General features: G+C 46.0%; 1 pseudogene; it reads left to right on the forward strand.

The window, feature by feature from the left end:
- Positions 1–3,548: 3,548 nt before the first annotated feature.
- On the forward strand, positions 3,549–15,063 carry LOC135212939 (uncharacterized; annotated as a pseudogene).
- Positions 15,064–24,742: the final 9,679 nt, after the last annotated feature.

Raw genomic sequence — 24,742 nt, forward strand, 5'->3', positions numbered from 1 at the left:
GGGGTCCTGGTTCGATTGGGAACAGGTTTATTTGGACCATGTACTGGCTCATTCGGACCTTCATCTTTTTGGCCGATTCGGACCTATTATGCATTGGCGGCTCCTGCCTATCATTCATGGGGTTGCTGTTACATTTTTTTTTTTTTTCAATTCCTTGATATTAACTGAATATAAACACACACACACACACACACACACACACACAACACACACACACACACACATATATATATATATATATATATATATATATATATATATATATATATATAATATATATATATATATAATATATATGACACTATTAACAATGCCGAAAACTTAATGTCTTTCATATTACTGATTGTCTGTTTTTCTTGGGCAATGACTGATTACTAATGGATGATTACCCTAATCAAATTTGAAACTGTAAACCAAAGCTGAAAAAGTATTAATATACTAAAATTTCAAAGCAGTAACTTATTTCTGCAGCGGAGAGACTGACGGACGGACTGACGGAAAATTGAGAATATGAGATTACATAAAAATATTAAATTTATGTAAACTAAGCGTAGCAAAGTAAAAATCATTAAAAAGAATGAAAACTCGAAAACAAAAACATAAAGATACAAAACTGAGTATGACAGTTAAATAAAATAACATAGGCCTATATAAAAAAAAGGACTAAAGAACACCCACCTAAAAACACTCTCTCTCTCTCTCTTCATCTCTCTATCTCTCAGTCTCTCTCTCGTCTCCTCTCGTCTCCTCTCATCTCCGCATCTCTCTCATCTCTCTCTCTCTCTCTCTCTCTCTGAGGAAGGCAGCAGAATCGCTGTCGAAAGCTATTTTTGAATTTGAGTATCCATTGACATTATTGTGGTTATCATTTTTTCCCATTTATTGTTACTCACCACTGAGTTGCTTATTCTGCATTACATTACATATCATTAGTATCGTCACTAATTTGATCACTTTCACTAATACTACATACTGATTAGGCTATTGATGAATTTCAAATCTCACCTTCGCCCTCCAACAGCTAGGCTAACACTGCTCGAGAGGGCAGTGCTCCCAGTGATTTTTTTTTTTCTTTTTTTTTTTTTTTTTTTTTTTTTTTTTTTTACCAGAACAGAGAATGGTAATCATTTTTAAAGGATTATTGATAATCTATACCTAATTTCTCACATCCATGTATATATTCATAATTTTGTGCATATATATTATGAAATCTATAATATAGAGGGTGCTGCAGTTTCGCAGTGCCAGCTGACGAGCTGCCACTGCTACTATGTATTTACTTAATGTGACATTGTTTTATAATATTGTGTCAATGTTTGTAATCCATAATCAATCCAAAGTCTATTATGAAAATATATTGGGGGAGCAATGGAAATCCACTCCTCTCTCTAGGACCATTTATTTTGTACAGTTACATATATTGCTCTCATGTAAAAATAAAGCTAAAAATCAAGCTCAAATTAACCCAAATTCACCCGAAATAGCCCCTTGGTTTACACTGGCGCATAGTATATATGTGCACATTTCTTCAGTAGCTGACCAGTTGTTATTTTCCTTTCATTATAGTCCTCCCACAGTTTCAATATAGTCCTCGCACAGTTTCATTATACCTCGCACCAGTTTCATTATAGTCCTCGCACAGTTTCATTATCAGTCCTCGCCCACCTTTAGTTTCATCATAGTCCTCGCACGAGTTTCATGACACGCCCTTGTAGCTCCTTGACCTGCTTTCTCTGACGTCTCTTTAATTTGCCCTCTTTGACAAGCTTAATTCACCCGATTCGGTATTTCCTTTGCCTTTAAGTATATTAAAGATATAAGTGAATAAGATGCAAGGTTACTTTTTTGGCTTTTTTGTTCAGCTTATGATGCCACCCCTCATATCGTTGTTTGTCCTAATACTGCACCCAAGCCCAAACAATGGCCAGCTCTCCATTTTCCCTTCATATCGTTGTTTGTCCTAATACTGCTCCCAAGCCCAAACAATGGCCAGCTCTCCATTTTCCACACCTGACTCTGCAACCATGTTAGGTCAACATAATCCGTAAACTCTAACTGACCCAATGACACACACCTTGCCTGAAAGCTCATGCAAGGTTTCCTTATTATTATTGCTATAATATAAAATTATTTGTATGCGTCCGAATCGGCCAAAACAAAGGTCTGAATTAGCCTAAAGAATTCTCCGAATCAGCCTAGTAAATGGTCCGAATCAGCCATGGTCCGAATAAGCCTGCCATTCGTTCGATTCCCCTGCTCTGCCTACAAGGAGTCAGAGGAATTTATTTCTGCTTATAGAAAGTCATTTCTTTGTGTACTTTTGATCCCACAATAGGTTCAGTTGCTGAGTAACTGATTGGTTCGTAGCCTCGTAAGAACATCTAGTCCTTCGGGCCAACCCTTGGAGAGCTGTTTATCAGCTCAGTGGTCTGATAAAACTAAGATATACTTAACTTTTACCTGTGATGTCGATGTTTTGCCTCTGTGTTCCTGGTTATTTGAACGTATTAAGATGTAATGCAATTATTCAGGTTATAAAATGATGCTGAACTCGTTGTCAATTATGCATGGGTAACTTGACACTTAGTGATCAAGGTAAAATATCTTAAGAGGGCTATGTGTTTCTTGGACCTATGCAATTATCCTCACCTTTTTTTCTCTCTGTCTTTTCAGTTTGAAAAAACCATAGACTTAGAGTTAAACCCCTGTTGAAACCATGGGGAAAAACAAATTTAAGGGTGTACCTTTTTCACTGAGGAATGAAGACAGTAAGTCCGAACGTGCCAATCAGTATGATAGGAGAGGCAGTGGAAAGCCGAACTACGGAAATAATGCTAAGTACCAAGGAGGAGGATCATGGATTGATAGTGACAAGAGATATGACAGGCGACAAACATCATATGGAGGCCGAGGTCAACAGCATCGAGGCAATATCGTCATTATGGAGGCCTCTATGCCACGCAGTACAATGGAGACAGAAGTGTCAGGGATCGTGAAATAGTGGTACAAGTGAAGTTTATCACCGCAGAGAAGTGAATGGACAAGTGGGCAATATGGGCAGGCAGACCATTTTGTCTGAAGGGCTGAACCCAAGGGACAGCGAAGGAATATTGTAAGTATTTTTGGTGTAGATGCAAGCAGTTCTCATTCCTAGGACTGTGCTTGTCATTTGAAATGAGGTGCATTGCCACAGGCAGCTAGTTAACTTGATTACAAAATGTATCAGGGATTAAACTAAATATTGGTTACGTACAGTGGAAAACGTCAAGTCAAAAATGTCATATGTTTTGTGGTTCTCTATTATTTTAAGTGATGTACTGTGGTGTTGCATCTGCCAGTTCCCTTTACTTTATAGGACATCAGTATGTTGTGATATACAAGAGTGCTCCCCTGGTATGGTAGGGTAGATGTGATTTTTGTCAGAAATGCAAGGAGTAAGCCTTCAATCTCTTAAATTTCAGTTGCTTTGATCTTGATAAATAATTATCGCTAGACACATTTGATTGATCCCCTTTCTGTTCTCTTTTTTTCTTTGACAGGAAAAACACTGGTGTGCACAAGTTGCCAAAACCCTTATAATCTGAAGGAACTTATCCCAAAGAGTTTGCCATGTGGCCACAGTGTTTTTGCTCCATCTGCCTAATGGGACTTCTTGAAGGAACTCCTCGTTGTAAAACATGTGGAGCAAAGTTTGAAGATAAGCGAGAATTTCACGATTATACAACAAATTATCAACTACAAGGTATTATTGAGGCAATGCATATGGAAGAGAGTGCAGATGTTAGGAGAGAGGAAAACAGATTAAGTAGACAATCATCAGAACATTCCAAACAGGTAGTGACAGTTGGTTCAGACGAACCAGGGAAAAATGCAAGAAAAAGGGATAGGCCACTTTCTCAAGAAAGGTCACCTCATGGCAGCAGGTGTCTGGAAATTGGGATAAAACCATCCCATTACTGTGCTCTCTGTTTAAAATGGGTGTGTGAAAGGTGTGGTCAAATTGAACACAGTCAGAATAAATGTTACCTCATTCCAAAGGCAGAAGCACTTGGTCAAATGAACAAAGCTCAGAAAGATGGGGCAAAAAGTGCACAGGAGGCACTTGAGAGCACACTGACTGAATTAACAAAGTATGAAGAATCTTTGGATTCCTTCTCCTTAGTGATGCAAGCGGCCTTTGAGTCTATACTTACAGAAAAGGAACGTGTCAAGTCGATGAAAGAGGTTGGATTAAAGAAAATAAAAGGCTTGAATGCAGTAGTAGAAGACCTACCAAATGTAAAAAACTTGCCAGAGGCCTTAGCAGCTATAAACCTTGTTGAGAGTAAATGTATGGAGACTCAGGTCTGGCAAGAAGATAATTTAATGGGAACACTGGATCAAAGAAAAGTGGTAAACATCACCAAGGTCAGTATAGTTCCTCTTTGTTGGTTTATGCTTTGAAATAATAGGTAATAAATCAATAACGTGGAGATAATCATAACTGTGTTGACACTGGTATCATTAGCTGTGTAATTACTCCATGAGTGATATGTTTTTATTTGTGAATTAATGGTTTTGTGCTGTTGTATTATTATTATTGTTTTTTAGGGGTCATCCCCTAATGTCCAGTTTGCCGTCGATTTAAACCTTAAGATGAATGTTACCCACCATCTCTAGGTTTTTGTGAGAAATTTTTTTTTTTTGTCTTTGTGATTAGAACCAAGTTATTTATTCAGACAGGTCAATACGGTATATGTACAAGTTTTAAGCTCTGAGTTTTCTCTCTAATAAGGAAATTAACTTTTTTTTGTTTGAGATAATTGACCACATAATCATAGGAACAAAATTGCTGAAGTCAGTTTACAGAGAATAATTGTCAGTAGAATGAAACCCATATTTTAAGTAAGTTGGCCTATGTTGAGACAATTATGTGTGTGTGTTGTAGATCACAAAAAGGGAACAGACTTGGGATCCCTTTTGTAGTGGTGGCAGTTTTTATTGTCTACATGTAGTGTGGAATGTGGCATATTTTTCACACCTCCCAAACTGACATAGCACTTCTGTCTCTCATTGTATCTGCCCATACCCTCTTATGAAATACTATTGAGAGTCATTGTGAACTTGGCACCAAGCATTCAGGTTTGCCTAAAATCCTTGGGCCATGACTTCACAGGGGTACTAACAGTGAACCCTTTTTGGCCCGATATCTTTTTGTAATCTATAAAGGGGCACAGATTGTATTTGTTCTCATCCTTACATCCTTTTTGGATGTGAAGGACAGAGAGAAGAAGAGTAGAGAGAGGGTCAGAACCACCTCCAGGGTAGACGAATTGCTTAATTACGAAAATGGAACGGTGATCTTCAGGGTTTTGGACAGCTAAGTAAACATTGGCCAGAACTGACCTGTGTAGCTTAGATGGCCCAGTCACTGACTGACTTGTCCCTTCTGGTCTCCTGTCCTTCCCCAGTCTTAAGCCTATTTTAAGAGCATGGGAAGATTGCCTGTATACTCTGGGAGTGCCTAGGGGAAATACCTTTAGTCTTTGTGTATAAAGATAAGTTGCCTAAAAATGCTTCAGAATTGTGCATTTGTTCCGACACGGCATACAAACCTTCGGTCCTTTTACAATAGGAAGGTACTAGCGGCAGCTGGATAGGTCGTAAGCTTTCGAACAAGGGGTTCGGTAGTTAACTGCTTGTCCGACAGGCGCGCGCGCGACTGGTAGGTAAACAAATCACTTTTGCTTTCGGCCTGCTGGCGTGTGGACGTGTATCATCGCTCTCTGCCCGCTTCATCGTCGTTGCTTTCGCATGATTGTGTTTTTCTTTTTCTATTTATCTAGTGAAACTGAATTGTAAGTACAATCATTTCATATTTATTCCCATTGAATTCAATTGTGAATTAAAGGATCTTGGTTTCACCACGCCCTCCGATTACCCGAGTGCCGGGACTGAAGGGCGTAAGTGCGGGAATTCATTTTCCCAGAAATGATCCTCGTATTGTGTATGCTCGGTGCCGAGGGCGGGAGCGCTCGCTCCGAGCGTATATTTGGGTTGGAAAAACTTATTCAGTATGGAAGTGGAATCGCAAGTACAGTATTCTTTTTCATTTTCATATATTATTTTGATTGTAGCAATACTCATTTTGGATCAGTTTCCGAGCTTACCCGGAAATTGATCCTTTCCCCTTTTTATTTTGAATGAAGTGAAATCGCAAGTGCAGTTCTTTTTCATTTTCATTTTTTATTGAGATTGCATTGTTTACTGGGATCAATGTTTCCGCTATTTCCCGGGAATTGATCCTTCCCTTTTTATTTGTATGAAGTGAAATCGCAAGCGCAGTATTCTATTCATTTTCATATATTTTTTGATTGCATCAAAATTCATTATGGATCAAGGTTTCCATAAACCTTGATCCATAAAGGTAAGGAATGGATCCTTTTACCCTTGCGCTCGGTACCGAGGGCGCAAATGCGCTCGATCCGAGCCCTTATTCATTGTGAAGTGAATCGTAATGCAAGATGCATTTTCATTTTATTCCTTATTATTGATTGCATCAATATTTATTTGGTTCAAGTTCCGCTCAGTCAGGGAATTGATCCTTATGCCCTTGCATTCGGGCCGATGGCACGATTGCTCTCGGGCTCTTATATTGTTGTTGGGTACATGGGTACTGTGCGGGGTGGGGAACGAGAACTACCCGCTCAGCTCCCACAGATGGCCCTTCCCCTTGGGGGGGGGGAGAGGTTATCGGCGTTCTTCTCCTTGCCCGATCGTCGAGCGCGGGGGAGGGCGCTCGGTGCCCGATGTACAATTGTATTAGGGTCTTCCACTCGTTCGGGCGGAGAGGGCTCACCCCCCGCGCGAGGGGGACTTCCCCCCCCACTAATCGCTACTACTGTTATTTCCGCAGGTGCTACTGCCACGAGGGTGGACCTTGGTGAGGTATGGGCGTCCTTCCATTTGCAGGGCGTGCTAGTGTCCAGGGGCTGCGGTTCTATGTCTCGGGCCTACTGCGGTCACCCATGGAGTGGTGACCACGCAACCAGGTGACGACGTCCCTCCTCACCTGGTGTACTCGCCTCACGTGGTAACAGTCTTGCCTACAGCCGCTGTGAAGTGCCGTTCGCCGTACCGAGAGGGGGGCGTGCCGCCGCCGCTCGTGGTTGCCGCGCTGCAGCGACCACACTTCCGCTGCCTAGAGAGCTCGCCCCTGGACCTGCCAGCCGGTACCAGGATGTTGCTGGCTGCTGCTCCACTTCCTGTCCGTTTCCGGTGCTACCTGCCGTACCTGCCGATTCTGGGTTGACTGTCCATGCAGTTGCTGCGCTGGCTGTCCTGCCGTTGCTGCGCTGGCTGTCCCTGCCGTTGCTGCGCTGGCTGTCCCTACCGATGCTGTGCTGGCTGTGCTGCTGTTCCTGAGATGCCCATACCTGCTGATGTCGTCCCGGTTCGTGGTGGTACTACCCCAGACTTTGGTCTGTCTGTACAGGTGCGTCGGCTGCCCTGGCTTCGGCTACAGCAGCCCCGGCTCCGCCCTGGATAGCAGATCTTACGTCTGTCCTGAGGAAGCTGACGAAGAAGAGGAGGAAGGTGTCGTCGTCGTCGTCTTCATCTTCTTCATCGTCGTCGGCTGCCGCCTCTTCCCCTTCGACTTCTAAGGCTTCACAGCCGAGGAAGAAGAAGGTTGCCTCCTCCCTCCTAAGAAGTCTCCCTCGGGAGCTTCTCGGGACCCGTCTCACCTCGGTGGGACGGGAGGGTTCCTTCCGCTGGTCCTCCTGCTCCTTCGGGAGCGGGGCCCCGTATCTTCTTCCGCAAGGAAGAAGACTACGGGGACCAGAGGGGTACCGGCTAACACCGGTACTTCCTCGCCTGGTGTCAGTGGTTCTGCCACTGCATCAGGGTCCGTCTCGGCCTCTCGTTCGCGGGAGGTACCGAGTGTACGGTCGTCTACCAGCGACCGTGCAGCCAGGAACCAGACCTCTGAGTCCGCTCAGCGTCAGGTTCACGGCACTTGGGGCTGGAAGACTGGTGACAGCCGCTCATGCGACTCTCACCAGACCAGCTCTCACTCTCGCGGCGAACAGCTGGCTACCCGGGGACGTGACGGTCCACGGACCGACCACGGGCTGAGGCTGGGAAGAGGTCCTCCCGTTCGCCGGTGCCAGCCACGGCTGGAACCAGCGACGTGACGTGCCGTGAGGACAAGCACCGGTCTCACTGTGACAGTGGAGCCTGCAGGTCGCTGACCGTCGCTCTCACAGAAAGCGACCGGGTACGGCAACCAGCACCAGCTCTTCTGACACTCGAGATCGGGGCCGCTGTGCTCAGTCCAGCCGTTCTCCACAGCGAGACGGTTCGACCAGGCCTGCAGCTCGATCGCCACCGCGGTGTTGAGCGATCGGCCTGCAGCCCTCCAAGCCTGCTGGTTCTGCCAGCGAGCAACGAGGGAGCGTCAGGTCTGCCTCTCCCGTACCTTCAACCTCCTCGGGTTACACCGGGAGGAGCGAGGTATTGAGGAGTGATCGTGAGGGGTGCGCCCCTCATTGATCCCACCACGACGCCCTACGTGCCAGGCACGGTTCTTGGACCGGCCAGGACGTATGCGCAAGTGGATGGGGAAGACCGAGAGGGCTGTCGCTGTTCCCCCTTCTTAGGAGGAAGGTTCTCGGAATATGCTCTTGTTCGAAGGGCTTAACGGTCCCACTCTGCAAGATGCTGTGACTTCCGAGATCCAGAGGAACTTTGCCGAGGTTACGGCGCTGATTCGTCAGCACAATGACCTCGGGGAAGGATCGCCGCTTCCACCAGCAGAGCCACGTCTCGGCTCGAGTCGTTTTGGGGCCCGAGAGGGAACCCAAATCGACGGTGGGTCTGCCGCGATCGGAGCTTGCCGACTGTGTTGAACCAGGTAGTCTCTCGTCTCCGGACAAGAAGGCTCTCTCAGTTCTGGCCGGTCGAACAAGCTACTTCACCTCCTCTACTGCGACAGAGGCGTTTCTACGTGTCTTCGGACAACGTATTTAAATACCCCTTCGGTCCTCCTGAGGTTTCGACCTCGACGAGGACTGGAATGAGTCGGAGCGGTATCAGCTCTCTCCTGTCAGGTGTCGATCAGCCCCACCCAGACGACGTTCACAGTGGCGGCAGACACTTACCTACAGTATGAGTTCGTAACCCTCCTCGGAAAAGGGGAAAACGTTTTCTCCTGACGATACGTTTTCCCAGGCTCTGAGAGGCCATCGCCGTAAGGCGATGGCTGCTCCTTTTCTTCTCCAACTGCTAGTTCCGCTGGGAAGGCGAGCCAGTATCCAATTCCTCCCCCATTCCCTCTCTCCTTACGGCTACGAGGGAAAGGGGAGGGATCCTACAGAGATTTCTCTGTAAGATCCCACGTTAGGGGCTGCGCTACCGGGGGGGACTTCGGGTCCTACCTGACGTAAGCCCCGGTCATTGAGGAGGGATCCTGCCCCTTTCTCGATTTCTACGGGAATCGAGAGGACCACCAGCCGATATCGTTTGACGAATTCGGTGGGGGTTTCGCAGAGTGCTTAGAATTCTACGGAATTTCTAGCGCACTCAAGAGTGTTCAAGTTTTTTACGATCTCCAAACACTTAGGCGAGACCACGGTCCAAAGTGAGCGAGAATCCCCGATAATTGTTACACGATAATCGGGAACCTCGCTTATGCTCGAATTCCTGTAATTTTCTAGCATTTGGAGAAGACTGCTGCTGAAAGAAGAGTATCTCACAGTAGGCCGCTTAACCTGGAATAGAGAAGAACGGACGGGAACTTCCAGTTTGGCTTGAACTATCGTCTTCGGTATTCTGTTCACCATTGAAGCTTTCCTTTGGGAAAGACTTCTCCTTCACTCTCTTGACTAGAGAACGAAGGCGGTCGATCTCCAATCCTTATTCTCATTCCTCGAGGGGAAAAGATTTTAGGATGGAGGTCGTGGTACAGAACCTACAATATACTACGTATATTACCCTCGCGACATGATTCTTTAACAGTTGAATTGTCCGTGGGGTAGGCGCATACCGTAGTTAACTCTACGGTTTGTGACCGAGACGAATTGTATCTTAATTGAACTGCAACTCGGGGTTGCCTGCAACCTCCCAGCAGTTATCAGTTTCGATTTTAGATACTTGTATTGTCATGACAACACCAAATCAGCTTTTGTATTTACCGAAATCCGTTTCGGTTAAATATAATTGCTCGAGCATATTCTTTATGCTCGATGGTTCTAGCCGAACGCATTCCTTCGTGGAATAATGGATTACCTGGCAACTCAGGATGACGAGTCACCGAGAGCTACTGCGTATTGAACTGCCTGATAGCGGCTCAGTATCAGCTAGGTCTCGGAGATGCACGGTCGGTTACGTCTCTCTCCCCTGGTTGGATTGACTACCGAACCGTATCTCTGCCCAACAATCATGGACTTAGGTCTCTGATTAACGGAGATTCTCGCAATAATGAAGGACCATCTACTGCTGTGACGCTCGATCATCGCCTCGACATTGCGAGAATTTTCAACAGAGATATCTCTTGGACTCTTTCATCTTTCTGTTTACCGCACGGTAACAGAAGTCTGTACTAGTCAACCGCTGCATCGCACTGCGATAATGCGAATGATTTTTGCAGACATCTGAGTTTGTCTTCAAAATATCTCGTATTCGTAGGTGTGCAATTTCATTGCTCGCCCCGAATTAACAGATATGTCAGAAGACATCGCCTACTCTCCGACCTGACAGCTCTACTTCCAAATGTTCAGCCCATGAGAAGCAGTTCTTCAGGCAGTAGTTCCCTGTCTTCATTACTGGAAGCGCTCCGCTTTTATTGCAACTACGATCCTCACCGGACAGCAATCATAGCGGTTAGCGTTCTCAGTCTTTGTAGCACAGTTCAGAATCTTGAGAATCCTTCTCTCGGTTCAGCTGTGAAGACGTAGGTTGCATTTTTCTGTACACCTTCGTCTTCAACGTCACATAGTGTGGTTTCTCCTTACCCGAGAATCAACTATACTATGAGATATCTTGCCATCAAGGACCTCGGTCTCTAGAAGGCAATTGACTTTCGCCTGTTGGGCACATGCCTTAAGAGAGTCATCACCTTGCCTTCTGGCATCGGTGACGAACAAATTATTTGTTTAGTCCTCTTGGCATAACCCTTTTAAAAGGCGAAGGTCACGTGACTTGCTCGGGTGCTTGGACAACTTGCCTCCTACCGAACGCAGTCAGTAGGCAGCTGTCAGAGCGCCCAAGTCTGTTACGAACTTCGCTGTGGACTTAGTTCGGTTGTTCCATAACAATCTTTTCTTCGTCCTAACGGCTTTGTCACAGTACCCATACCATCGACACCCCACCATTGAGTGTCGGTGTCCTATCCACTACCGAGAACAACAACGTCGCGGCAGACGGATAGACCAGTATGGGTACAGGACATCACCGAAGTCGAGAAGAGGGATAGGTCATACGACCATTCCCTTCTTTTCCTCTGAGGTAATTGCATGACTTTTCCTGCGAAGTCAAGCATCCAGGGGATGGGGATTCGTGACGCTCGATTTCGTACCGAATTCGTAGCGAGACTCTGAACCCTTCGGTTCCTGACGATCGTTAGAGTCCTTCACAATCCCCTCCCTAATGGACTTCACCGCCTTCGATGCGAAGGAGATGCTGCTTTGTCCTGTGAAAGCGCGACCGCGCTTTCTGAAGAAACTCGACATCCCAGGCTGAGTGTTGAAGACTCTTCGTCAGCACCAAGATGACCTAGAAGTACACTCCCTCGAGTTACACAAGAACTTCTCCGTGGCGCAGGTACTGAAGGCAGGGGTCTGGTACAACCAGACCACTGGCACCTCCTTCTACCTTTTGGATGTTGCCCACAGGTCCTTGGATCGTTTTCCTTAGGACCCGTGGTGGCTGCTCAACACGTTGTCTAGCTAACCCAGACCCTAGCAGGCTGAACAGCATCGAGTCCTGGTGTGACTGTAAGAATAGATAAGTGAATGAGAGAGTGACTGGCTTCTCTTCCTATCTTTTTCTACCCCTCTACCTGTGGGTAGGGGGATACGGTCATCACCTTGCTGGATAAGGACGAGATGCCGGTGAGCTACTCGACAGAGCCCCATCCTATCCCTTTCACTAGGGATGGGAGCGAATATCCACCACTTCCTCCTACAAGGGGGGGGAAGTGGATGCCAACAAGAGACAAACCATAACGTTATGTTGCCTCTTGCAAATAGGAACTTGTTCTTGTTTGCTGGTACGAAGAGATACGCTTGCCTCTCTCTTAGTACTTGGTCCAGAGGTCTGACCATTGATCCTGCGGTGCACACCCGATCAATCGGACAGAGGCTTGGATCCCTCCCTCGCTCTTACGACCAGGGAGGCATTCCAAGGTTGGGCGAACACCAGTCTGTTCACAAAAGACTCAGATTCCTCCCACCAAGAAGTGAGTCTTCCTATTGTAAAAGGACCGAAGGTTTGTATGCCGTGTCGGAACAAATGACAATTTGTCCAAAATTGCATTTTTCCTAACTATACAAACCTGAGGTCCTTTTACACATAGCCCCACCTCATGCCACCCCTCACTCTGCAGTTTTTGCTTGGGCCAAAAGCAAAAGTGATTTGTTTACCTACCAGTCGCGCGCGCGCGCCTGTCGGACAAGCAGTTAACTACCGAACCCCTTGTTCGAAAGCTTACGACCTATCCAGCTGCCGCTAGTACCTTCCTATTGTAAAAGGACCTCAGGTTTGTATAGTTAGGAAAAATGCAATTTTGGACAAATTGTCATATTAAATTTAGTTGGTCAGGAGGTTGGTACCGTATTGCTGCCTTCCTCTGTGTAATGAGAATATTCTTATTGTTTAGATAACTAAATGCTGGTTATGATACGTGCCCTCTTCCCACTCATTTGTCTATTAAGCCAAAATTCCTTTCCCTTCAGGAAATTTTACTCTGCACTGTCTTCATGAAACTCATGGCAGAAAACGAAGCCAGGCCATGTGGACATCTTTTGGCTCAACACCACGTTAATGGCGAACGCGTATACTCTCACTTGGAAGCCAATGGAGGCCGCGTTCTAGTTTATGCCCTTAGGAAAATCAAAACAGTTCCTGTAGGATCTCGAGCTGTGTCTGTAAGTACAAGCAAATTTTTTAATCTTTGGTGTGCACATGAAGGGTCAACATCACTTGCATTAAAATGTAAATTTGAAAATAGGTTTTGGTTACTGTGTGCAGTCAGTCAGTGCTGGACTGGAAGTCTGTTATTTTGTTTAGAGGTCGACAATGGACTGACAAAGTTTCCACAAAGAATAATAATATGCCAACGAGAAGGAGTGGTACAGGACCTTAGCACAATTCATTAATTTGTATCTAAAGAAGGAATGATAACAGGACCTTAGCACAATTCAGTAACGTGTATCTAAAAATTATGTAATTAATCTACATATGCAACCAAATAGATATTGGGGTAGAATATCGAGCCTTACATGACAATGAAAAAGTGTCATACCTACATCAAGTAAACAGTAAATAGAGACCACATCAGTTCTGGTATATGGTATCTTAGAACCTAAAAATACCTCCAGCACTTAAGGGTTTATTTTTTGAAAGTAAAATTTAGTCAAAATTATGGAAACATTCAACTTCCTTTTTTTTTTTTTACTTATTCATATGTTGAGGATTAAGGCAAGCATATATACTTTTAGAACATCAGAAGTGGTTGTCTAATTGTAAAGAATACAGGGTTAAAATTTTTGTCTTGAGTTCAGAAATATCTATTTTAAAATTCTCTGATGCTAATAGCTCAATAGGGACTCTGTATGCCAACCTGATCAAGATACCGCAATTTGAACAAGAGTTGTGAGTTTACAAAATGCAAGTTTTTATTCTAGCATTCTTCAGTTAGGTTAAGCTCAGTATGTGAACAGCTGTATGTACTCTAGTATATACAGCAATGTTGAAAATGTCAGTGGTGTAACTGTATTTAATCAGCTTTCACCATTACAGCTAAATTCCATCCTGACCTGTCTGGATAGGGCCTCATCGCTAACATTCTTGGACATAGACTTGAATGGTGTGCGTAAGGAACGAGTGTTCATCAGACTAACCGGTGACACGGTGAGAGGACGCCAGTTCTTGGCTTTGTGTACTGGATGTTGGGACCATCATTTCGTAAAACACCATTCCATCGCATGTGGTGGAAAGGACGCCCTGGAGAGCACTTGTGGGGAGGAGATTACGATCATCGAGATGGGAGTGGAGGAACCTCCCTCTTGGAACATATGAAAGAGGAGATAGATGCAAAACCTCTTGGTCGAAAGGTGCCAGTCACGGCTGGACTTGTCGCGGGGCGCTATGAACAGGGCAATGTGAGTTCTGTGTTTCGTATCTATACGAAGGGCCAGAAGACTGAAAGCAGGCGAGGTGCTTACGGAGGATACGCAGATCCCCCTGAAGAGACCGCTGAAGACGAAGCTGCCTTTGGGCAAGTGGAACATGGCCTCGGTGTACTTCAGGAGGCTATAGAACATGGTAACATTCAGGATGTCACAATTATCGATTGTGGGATTGTCATTGAAACTGGAATGTTCCAATAACTTTAGTATTTAGGCTAATAGCCTAAACATGGTTATATATAAACTGTTAAGTAGAACTATACAGTGTTCCTTATATATTCTAATTTATTAGGTTTTGTCATTCCACGAGTTTTTAAATAGTTATACACTATCTTTGGACTTGACCCATTTTTTTTTTTAAATAAGTTTTGGGATTAATCACAAGTTTGTTATGTGGGTTGCCAGTGTTTTCTTACAAGTAAAAATCACATGATGCTTCACCTACATAAATTTGGTTAAATCTTGAATTTATAACACTTGTTGGGCTTTCATATAAACAAAAGATGCTCTCTCTCTCTGTATAAGTCTGAAATTGAGAGATCGCAGCTAAGTTTTGTGGCTGATTATGACGAAAGGTCTTGCATGTAACTTTATATAGAAAGTAAATTTTTTTATGATTTATGATTGTCTTGTTATTCTGTGGCAAAGCATAAAATAAAAATATAACTCTTTGGGACATTTTTTTTTATTTTAGCCAGCACAATTTTTTTGGGACATTTTTTTTTCTTTTAGCCAGCACAATTTTTTTTTTTAATTTTTTTTTTTCTTTTAGCCAGCACAATTTTTTTTTTAACTTTTTTTCTTTTAGCCAGCACAATTTTTTTTGAACTTTTTTTTTCTTTTAGCCAGCACAAATTTTTTTTTGAACTTTTTTTTTCTTTTAGCCAGCACAATTTTTTTTTTTGAACTTTTTTTTTCTTTTAGCCAGCACAATTTTTTTTTTGAACTTTTTTTTTTCTTTTAGCCAGCACAATTTTTTTTTGAACATTTTTTTTTTCTTTTAGCCAGCACAATTTTTTGGGAAATTGTTTTTCTTTTAGCCAGCACAATTTTTTGGGAAATTGTTTTTTCTTTTAGCCAGCACAATTTTTTGGGAAATTTTTTTTCTTTTAGCCAGCACAATTTTTTGGGAAATTGTTTTTCTTTTAGCCAGCACAATTTTTTGGGAAATTGTTTTTCTTTTAGCCAGCACAATTTTTGGGACTTTTTTTTCTTTTAGCCAGCACAATTTTTTAAAATTTAATTATGTTATATTTAAGTAGGTAAAAGCTCACCCGTAGAATAGAAATCGAAAGTAATTTACATATAGATATATAAAAGCCACAAACAAAAAACTAATGGTATTGCAACAGTAGGCAGAGAAGAAAGCCAAAAAGGTAAGTACTATAGCTGAAGGAATCGACAAAGGGCATAGAAAACCCAACTCATATGAGAAAGAGGCGCAAAAAAAAAAAAAAAAAACCTAGCGCCTCAGTGGCGTGGATGGTATGGTGTTTGCGTCTCACCTCTGTGGTCGCGGGTTCGATTCTCGGCCATTCCATTGAGGTGTGAGAGATGTGTATTGCTGGTGATAGAAGTTCACTCTCGACGTGGTTCGGAAGTCACGTAAAGTCGTTGGTCCCGTTGCTAAATAACCACTGGTTCCATGCAACGAAAAAACACCATACAAACAAACAAGCAAGAAAAACAATAAAGTTGCAGTGTACAAGAAGCTACGACAACTGTTAATGCTACTTTAGTCGCTGCTACTGCTTCGGCTGCTGATGTTACGTGTAGTAACTCTCTTTCCTTCCTTGGTTTTCAATGTTTTTCTGTTCGAGGTGTTCCTAAAAAAGAATTACGGTAGTGCAGTCTCGCACCGCGAACAGAAATGACTGAGACAGTATATCTGTGTTTTATTACAGACATACATTTAGATGTATTAAGGCGTACAAATAATGGAATTGCATGTGTTATACATCGGCGGAAAGGCCGCGGAACGCTCTATCGGATGGAAGTAAGAACAACGCGACTTGATGATTGGGTACAATGAAAATAATGAAAAAGCGTTGTCCTTATAGGCGCATCTACTTCGCTGAAAGTATACTCTTATTTTGCTCTCCGATAACATCATAAACTCAGTTTACGTAAACCTGTCAAACATCTCTATCTGAGACTTGTTCTCCCCTTTCCTGCCAGGAGTGCTTCCACTAGCTGAAATGAAAATTCCTTGTAGGGGCTGCCAAAATTCCTTGTTTTTCCTCGACAGCCATTTAATTTTTCTTGATTTCTGCCTTGACTAATTTGAGCCATTCACATAACAAAAAATAATAGTAGAATACACTAACTAATTTCAAGCACTTACAGTAAATTTCACAGAACAATTGGGGATAAACAAATAAAAAAAAAATATGCTTCTTATCACGTTTACTCTCAGAAACAAAATAAAAAAATAAAAAAGGAAAAATAAAAATAAAAAAAATTCCTTGACAAATCCTGGAAAAAACAAACTTCCTTGAAAATTCCCTGAAATGTAAAATTTCTTGAAGTTCCCCTTGGTGACCTTAAAATTCCTTGAAAGTGGAAACAGGCCCATGATACGAACGAACTCCGTTAAATAATTCGAAATGTAGATGGCGCGAACGCGAACACCAAGCAGCAAAGGAAACTTCCATTTCCCCTTTATTAAAAGCAGACCGTGGCTAGACCTATTGACTTGTTCGTGATTATTTAACATCCGAAAGTGTACCGTGTGTGTGTTTGTGTGTCTAATTCTCAGGTAAAGACGGTTTCGAATTATACGTCCCTCCTTCGTCTTCTAGGAACTGGACAGGTAAGGAAGGGTAATTGTTATAAAGCTATTGCTGTTCCTTTTTCCTTCGCAAATATCACATCGACATCAGTTACGAAGAGAGAGAGAGAGAGTCTGATAAAAATGATACGACATTCGAAGTTATTATCTTTCGTTGTTTGTTTGGATGGTGTATTTACGTTGCATGGAACCATTGGTTATTCAGCAACGGAACCAACGGTTTACGTGACTTCCGAACCACGTCGAGAGTGAACTTCTATCACCAGAAATACACATCTCTCACTCATCAATGGAATGGCCGGGAAATGAACCTGCGACCACCGAGGTTAGAAGCAAACACCAAACCAACCACGCCACTGAGAAATGGTATCTTTCGTTGCAAACGACTTTTAAATACGGCGCCTTCGTCAGCCTGTATTACCAAACGTACTTAGCAAAGACCTTTTCATTAAAAGTGCTTTTATTTTTACATATAATTATAATTTTAACTGCTAATTGCTAATAGAATTTTACAGTCTTTAATTTACATTTAATGCATAAGCAATAATTTCTTTAAAATATTATATTGAAATATAGACATTAGTTATTCCAAGACCACTGAGATAAAAGGCTTGCTTGATGTTTTGTGACGTAAGCAAGGGTGGTCTGAGCTGCTAGCACTAACTACGCTGCCAGGCGAAAGAAATATAAACAAACCCTCGTCAAAATCTATCATTTTTGGTCTGCCAGTTATTAATTTACTTATTTTCTTGTCTACACTAATTACTGTACACTAAATAATACTTACTCGAAACACAAGTTATAAGATTAATATAAAATGCTGAACCAAAATGACAATTTGTCGAAAATTGCATTTTTCCTAACTATACAAACCTGAGGTCCTTTAACAATAGGAAGGTAACTAGCGGCAGCTGGGACGGTCGTAAGCTTCGAACAAGGGGAGAACGGTAGTTAACTGCTTGTCCGATCGTGCGCGCGCCCGAGAGGTGAAGAATCACTTTTGCTTTAGGCCCATGCAAAAAGTTGCAGAGTGAGGGGTGGCATGAGGTGGGACTATATGTAAAGGACCTCAGGTTTGTATAGTTAGGAAAAATGCAATTTTCGACAAATTGTCATTTGTTCCGATACGTAATACAAACCCTCGGTCCTTTAACAATAGGAAGACTCACTTCTTGGTGGGAGGAATCTGAGTCTTTTTGGTGAACAGACTGGTGTTCGTCCAACCCTGGAGTGCCTCCCTGGTCGTAAGAGCAAGGGAGGGATCCAAACCTCTGTCCGATTGATCGGGGTGTGCACCGCAGGATCAATGGTCAGACCTCTGGGCCAAGTACTAAGAGAGAGGCAAGCGTATCTCTTCGTACCAGCAAGCAAGAACTTGTTCCTGTTGCAAGAGACAATCATAAAATGATGGGTTTGTCTCAATTTGGCATCCACTTCCTCCCCCTTGTTGGAGGAAGTGGTGGATATTTACTCCTATCCCTACTGAAAGGGATAGGATGGTGCTCTATTGAGTAGCTCACCTGCATCTCGTCCTTACCCAGCAGGGTGACGACCGTGTCCCTCTACCCAAAGGTATAGGGAAGAAAAAGATGGGAAGAGGAGCCAGTCACACTCTCATTCCTCATCCATTCTTACGGTCACACCAGGACTCGATGCTGTTCAGCCTGCGAGGGTCTGGGTTAACTACACAACGTGTTGAGCAACCACCACGGTTCCCAAGGAAAAAGATCCAAGGAACTGTGGGCAATATCCTGAAGGTAGAAGGAGGTGCATGCGGTCCGGTTGGACCAGGCGCGCCTGCCTTCATTACCTGCGGCACGGAGAAGTTCTTGCGGAACGCGAGAGAATGATGAAGAGGCGTCCACACTCATCCTGGGTGTCGAGTTTCTTCAGACAGCTCCGTCGCACTTCACAGGACAAAGCAGCATAGCCTTCGTATCGGAGGCGGTGAAGTCCATTAGGGAGGGTATTGTGAAGGACTCGAACCAATCGTCAGTTACCGAAGGGTTCTGAGTCTTCGCTACGAAGATCGGTACAAAATCGAGCGTCACAAATCCCCATCCCTTTGTGCTTGACTTCTCAAGAGAAGTCATGCAGTTACCTAAGACGAAAGAAGGGGAATAGTCGTATGACCTATCCCTCTTCTCGACTTTGGTTATGTACAGTACTCATACTGACAAGCTATTAAGACGAAGTAATGATTGCTCTGGAACAACCGAACTAAGTCCACAGCATAGTTCGTAACTGACTCGGGCGCTCTGACAGCTGCCGACTGACTGGTTCGGAATCAGTAGAGGCAAGTTGTCAAGCATCCGGGTAAGTCACGTGACCTTCGCCCTTTAAAGAGTTATGCTGAGAGACCAAACAAATAAAATATTTGTTAGTCACCGATGCCGGACGGCGCGGCGATGATTCTCTTAATGCATAAGCTCAAAAGGCGAAAGTCAATTGCCTTCAAAAGACCGAGGTCCCTGATGGCAAGAAAATCTCATAGACGTTGAATCTCAGCTTAAGGAGAAACAACACTATGTACCGTTGAAGACGAAGGTAGGCAATGAATGCAACCTACGTCTTCCAGCTGAATCGAGAGAAGGAATCTCAAGATTCTAAACCTGTGCTTACAAATGACTGAAAACGCTAACCGCCATTTCATTGCTGTCCGTTGTGCAATGAAAGCGGGGCGTTCTTCAGTAATGAAACACAGGGGAGAGCCGCTTGAAGAACTGCTTCTCATGGGCTGAACGTTTGGAAGTAGAGCTGGCAGGTGTGGGAGTAGGCGATGTCTTTCAAATACATCTGCTAATCCGGGGTGAACAATGAACAATTGTACACCTCCGAATACAAGATATTTTGAGGACAAACTCAGATTCCGCAAAAATCATCCGCATTATCGGGATACGATGCAGCAAGAGACTATTACAGAATTCTGTTACCGTGCGGTAAACAGAAAGATGAGAGTCGAATAGATATCTCTGTTTAAAATTCTCGCAATACCGAAGACGATGAATACTAGCGTTTCACAGCAGTAGATGGTCATTCATGTATGCGAGAATCCCCGTTAATCAGAGACTTAAGTCCGTGATTGTTGGGCAGAGATACGGTTGTTATTCAATCAAAGCAGGTGAGAAAGACATAAACAACCGTCTATCTCAAAGCGGCAGCTGATACTGAAATGCCTCGGGCAATTCAATACGCAGTAGCTGTCGCTGACATCGTCATCCTGAGTTGCCAAGTAATCCTTTCCACGAAGGAATGCGTTCGGCTAGAACCACCGAGCATAAAAAAGATATGCTCGAGCAATTATATTTAAGCGAAACGAATTTCGGTAAATATAAAAGCTTAAATGGCGTTGTTGTGACAACACCATAAGTATATAAAATTGAAACTGGAAACTCCTGGGAGGTTGCAGGCAACCCGGGTTGCAGTTCAATTAGAATACTTTTCGTCTAAGTCGCAATCCGTAGAATAACCAGGATATGCGCCTACCCCTCGGACCATTCAACTGCTTAGCAGAATCATGTCGCGCGAGGTTAATATACGTAGTATATTTGTAGGATTCTGAACAACGATCTCCATCCTAAATTCTTTCCTTCAAGAAAACAAAATAAGGATTGGAGATCGACCACCTTCGTTCTCTATTAAAGAGAGTGGAAGGAGAAGTCTTCCTCGAAGGAAAGCTTCAATGGTGAACAGAATACTAAGACGATAGTTCCAGCCAAACTGGATATTCCCGTCCGTTCTTCTCTATTCCAGGTTGGTCGCCTACTGTGAGATAGTCTTCTTTCAGCAGCAGTCTTCTTCCTAATGCTAGAAATTCTAGGAATTCGAGCATAGGCGAGTTCCCGATTATCGTGTAACATATCGGGGATTCTCGTCTCGCTCACTTTGGACCGTGGTCTCGCCTAAGTGTTTGGAGATCGTAAGAAACTCTAACACTCTGAATGCGCTAGAAATTCCGTAGAATTCTAAGCAGTCTGCGAAACCCCACCGAATTCGTCAAACGATATCGGCTGGTGGTCCTCTCGATTCCCGTAGAAATCGAGAATGGGGCAGGATCCCTCCTCAACGGACCGGGGCTTACGTCAGGTAGGACCCGAAGGTCCCCCCTGGTAGCGCAGTCCCCAACGTGGGATCCTACAGAGAAATCACTGTAGGATCCTTCCCCTTTCCCTCGTAGCCGTAAGGAGAGAGGGAATGGGGGAGAATTGGATACTCGCTCGCCTTCCCAGTGGAACTAGCAGTTGGAGAAGAGTAGGAGCAGCCATCGCCTTGCGGCGATGGCCTCTCAGAGTCTGGGAAAACGTATCGTCAGGAGGAAAACGTTTTCCCGAGGAGGGTTACGAACTCTCACTGTAAGGTAAGGGTCTGCCGCCACTGTGAACGTCGTCTGGGGTGGGGCTGATCGACACCTGACAGGAGAGAGCCGATACCGTCCTCCGACTCATTCCAGTCCTCGTCGAGGTCGAAACCTCTCAGGAGGACCGAAGGAGTATTTAAATACGGTGTCCGAAGACACGTAGAAACGCCGCTGTCGCAGTAGAGGAGGTGGAAGTAGCTTGATCGACCGGCCAGAACTGAGAGAGCCTTCTTGTCCGGAGACGAGAGACTCTGGTTCAAGACAGAATCGGCAAGCTGCGATCGCGGCATACCCACCGTCGGTTTGGGTTCCCTCTCGGGCCCCAAAACGACTCGAGCAGAGACATGGGCTCTGCTGGTGGAAGCGGCGATCCTTCCCCCCGGTCGTTGTGCTGACGAATCAGTGCAATAACCTGGGTAAAGTTACTCTGAATCTCGGAAGTTACAGCGTCTTGAGGAGTAGGACCGTCCAGTCCCTCCAACAAGAGCAGCTCCCAGGACCCTCCTCCTTCAGAAGAAGGACCAGCAAACAGATCCCTGACGGTTGCCTCCAATCACTTGCGCGTACGTCCTGGTTGGTCCTAAGACCAACCTGGCACGTGCGGCGTCGTGACGGGATCGTGAGCGGCGCATCTCTCACGATCACTCCTATATACCTCGCTCTTCCTGGCGTATGCCGAGGAAGTTGAAGGTATCGGAGAGACAGAACTGACGCTACCCCCCTCTCTCCCCCTGACGGTCGCCTCCAATCACTTGCGCGTACGTCCTGGTTGGTCCTAAGACCATACGTGGCACGTGCGTCGTCGTGGACGGGACACGTGAGCGGCGCCACCTCTCACGATCACTACCTAGCTAACCATCGCCTCTTCCCGGTGTAGTCCGAGGAAGTTGAAGGTAGTGGAGAGACAGACCTGACGCTCCCCCCCCCCGCTCGCTGGCGTGGGGGGCTGCAGCCGATCACCAACCCGCGGTGGGGATCGATCTGCAGGCCTGGCCGTGCCGCTCACCTGTGGCGAGCGGCTCGACTGAGCACGTCGACCCGGTCCCGTGCGTCAGACGAGCTGCTGCTGGTCACCGTATCCGCCCGGTCCCTGTGGGAGCGGCGGTCAGGTGACCTGCAGAGCTCGCTTTCGCCGTGAGACCGGTGAGCGTCCTCGCGGCACGTCAAACCGCTGGTACCAGCCGAGGCTGGTACCGTCGGTCGAGGGGACCTGGGGGACCTCTTCCCAGCCTCAACCCGTGGCCGGTCAGAGACCGTCACGTCCATCCAGGTAACGGCTGGTCGCTGCGAGAGCGGCCGCTGGCCTGGCGAGAGTCACCTGAGCGGCTCTCGACAGTCTTCTGCTCCGTGCCTCGGTCATGACGCTGAGCGAACTCAGACGTCTTAACTTTGGCTGCACGGTCACCCGAAGGAGATCGTACACTCGGAACTTCTCGCGGACGAGAAACCGAGCCGGGTACCTGCTTAGCAGCAGAGCTGCCAAGACCAGGCGATGGGTGTACCAGCGGTAGCCAGCACACCCTTGGTTCTCCCCGTCTTCTTCTTCTTCTCAGAAGGGGAGAGGGCGCCCCGTTCCCGAAGGAACAGGAGGACCAGCAGAAGAACCCCCCCGTCACACCGGAATGTGACGAGCCCTTCGAAGTTCCCGAAGGAGTCTTCTTAGGGGGAATAACAAAACCCGGTTACCAGCTGGTCGCTGCGAGAGCGGCCGCTGGCCTGGCGAGAGTCACCTGAGCGGTTCTCGCCAGCCTTCTGCTCCGTGCCGTGGTCTTGGCGCCGAGCGAACTCTGGCGCCGAAACTTTGGCTGCACGGTCTCCCGAGGGAGAGCGTACACTCGGGATCTCCCGCGAACGAGACCGAGCCGGAACCTGGCGTAGCGGCATCGCCGCTAGCACCAGGCGAGGAAGTACCAGAGCTAACCGATACTCCTCTGGTCCCCGTCTATCTCTTCCTTACGGAAGGGGAGACGGGCCCCGCTCCCGAAGGAGCAGGAGGACCAGCAGAAGGACCCCCCGTCCCACCGAGGTGGGACGGGCCCTTAGAAGTTCCCGAAGGAGACTTCTTAGGGGGGGAGGCAGCCTTTCTTCTTCTTCGGCTTATGGGCCTTAGAAGTCGAAGGGGAAGAGGCAGCAACAGACGAAGATGACACCTTCCTCTTCTTCGTCAGCTCACGCAGGACAGTCGTCAGGTCCTCCATCCAGCCGGAGTCGGGCCTATTGCCGAAGCAACACGGCCCGACTGCCACCTGTCCGGAAGGACCTGGGACTGGGGAAGACACACCCATGGGCAGGACCAGCAATGGACAGGCGCAGGAACCAGGAGCGACAGGAACAGCAACCAGCTCAGGAGCGGCAGGAACAGCGGCAGCGGTAAACACAGAAGGGACAGCCAAGCCAGTAGCGGGAACCACATCAGCGACAGGTACGGCAGGCCCAGCCATCGCCTCGTAGAATCATCGGCAGCCAGCGTGGTACTGGCGGCCGGTCCAGGGGCGAGCTGCTGGAACAGCGGAAGTCTGGGGCAGGCAACACGAAAGAAAAAACACAGGCGGCGGCGGCATACCCCTCCTCGGTACGGCGGCGACCGGCCCTAGAAGCGGCAGAACGGCGTCACCGACACAGCATGGGGAGTGTAGACCAGCGGGGGGAAGCAGCATAAGCGGCCGTGAAGGTTGTAGTGGAGACCACTCCAAGGTCACCGCCCCAGACCTCGCTAGACTCTGCAGCAGATCGTGGATGCTAGGCACGCCCTGCAGCCGCAGTGGTCCATACCTGTCCAAGGTCGTCTCCCACGGCTGTAGCACCTGCGGTAGCACAGACAGATTAGTAAGAGGGGTTCCCTCACGCACGGGGGGGAGACATGCCCCCACCCACCCGAACGGAAGGAAGACCCCAAAACAAAATACGAGGAAGCTGAGCGGGGGGGCAGGAAAGAAGACGAAGAATCGGATACCAAGGGAGTCGCGGGAGAGCTTTCCGACGACTTCCTGGCAGACCTTCGCTTCCCCTACCCCCGCACAGCAGTGAAAAGTAATATGAAAATGAAACAGAATACTGCACTTGCGATTCACTTCATAGAACTTAAAGAGGGAAAAATCAATTCCCGGTAAGAGCGGAAACTTGATCCATAATAATATGATGCTATCATAAATATATATGAAAATGAACAATACTGCACTTGCTATTTTCACTTTCACAGCAATAAAA

The sequence above is a fragment of the Macrobrachium nipponense genome, chromosome 42 (assembly GCF_015104395.2).
Source record: "Macrobrachium nipponense isolate FS-2020 chromosome 42, ASM1510439v2, whole genome shotgun sequence".
Lineage (NCBI taxonomy): Eukaryota > Metazoa > Arthropoda > Malacostraca > Decapoda > Palaemonidae > Macrobrachium > Macrobrachium nipponense.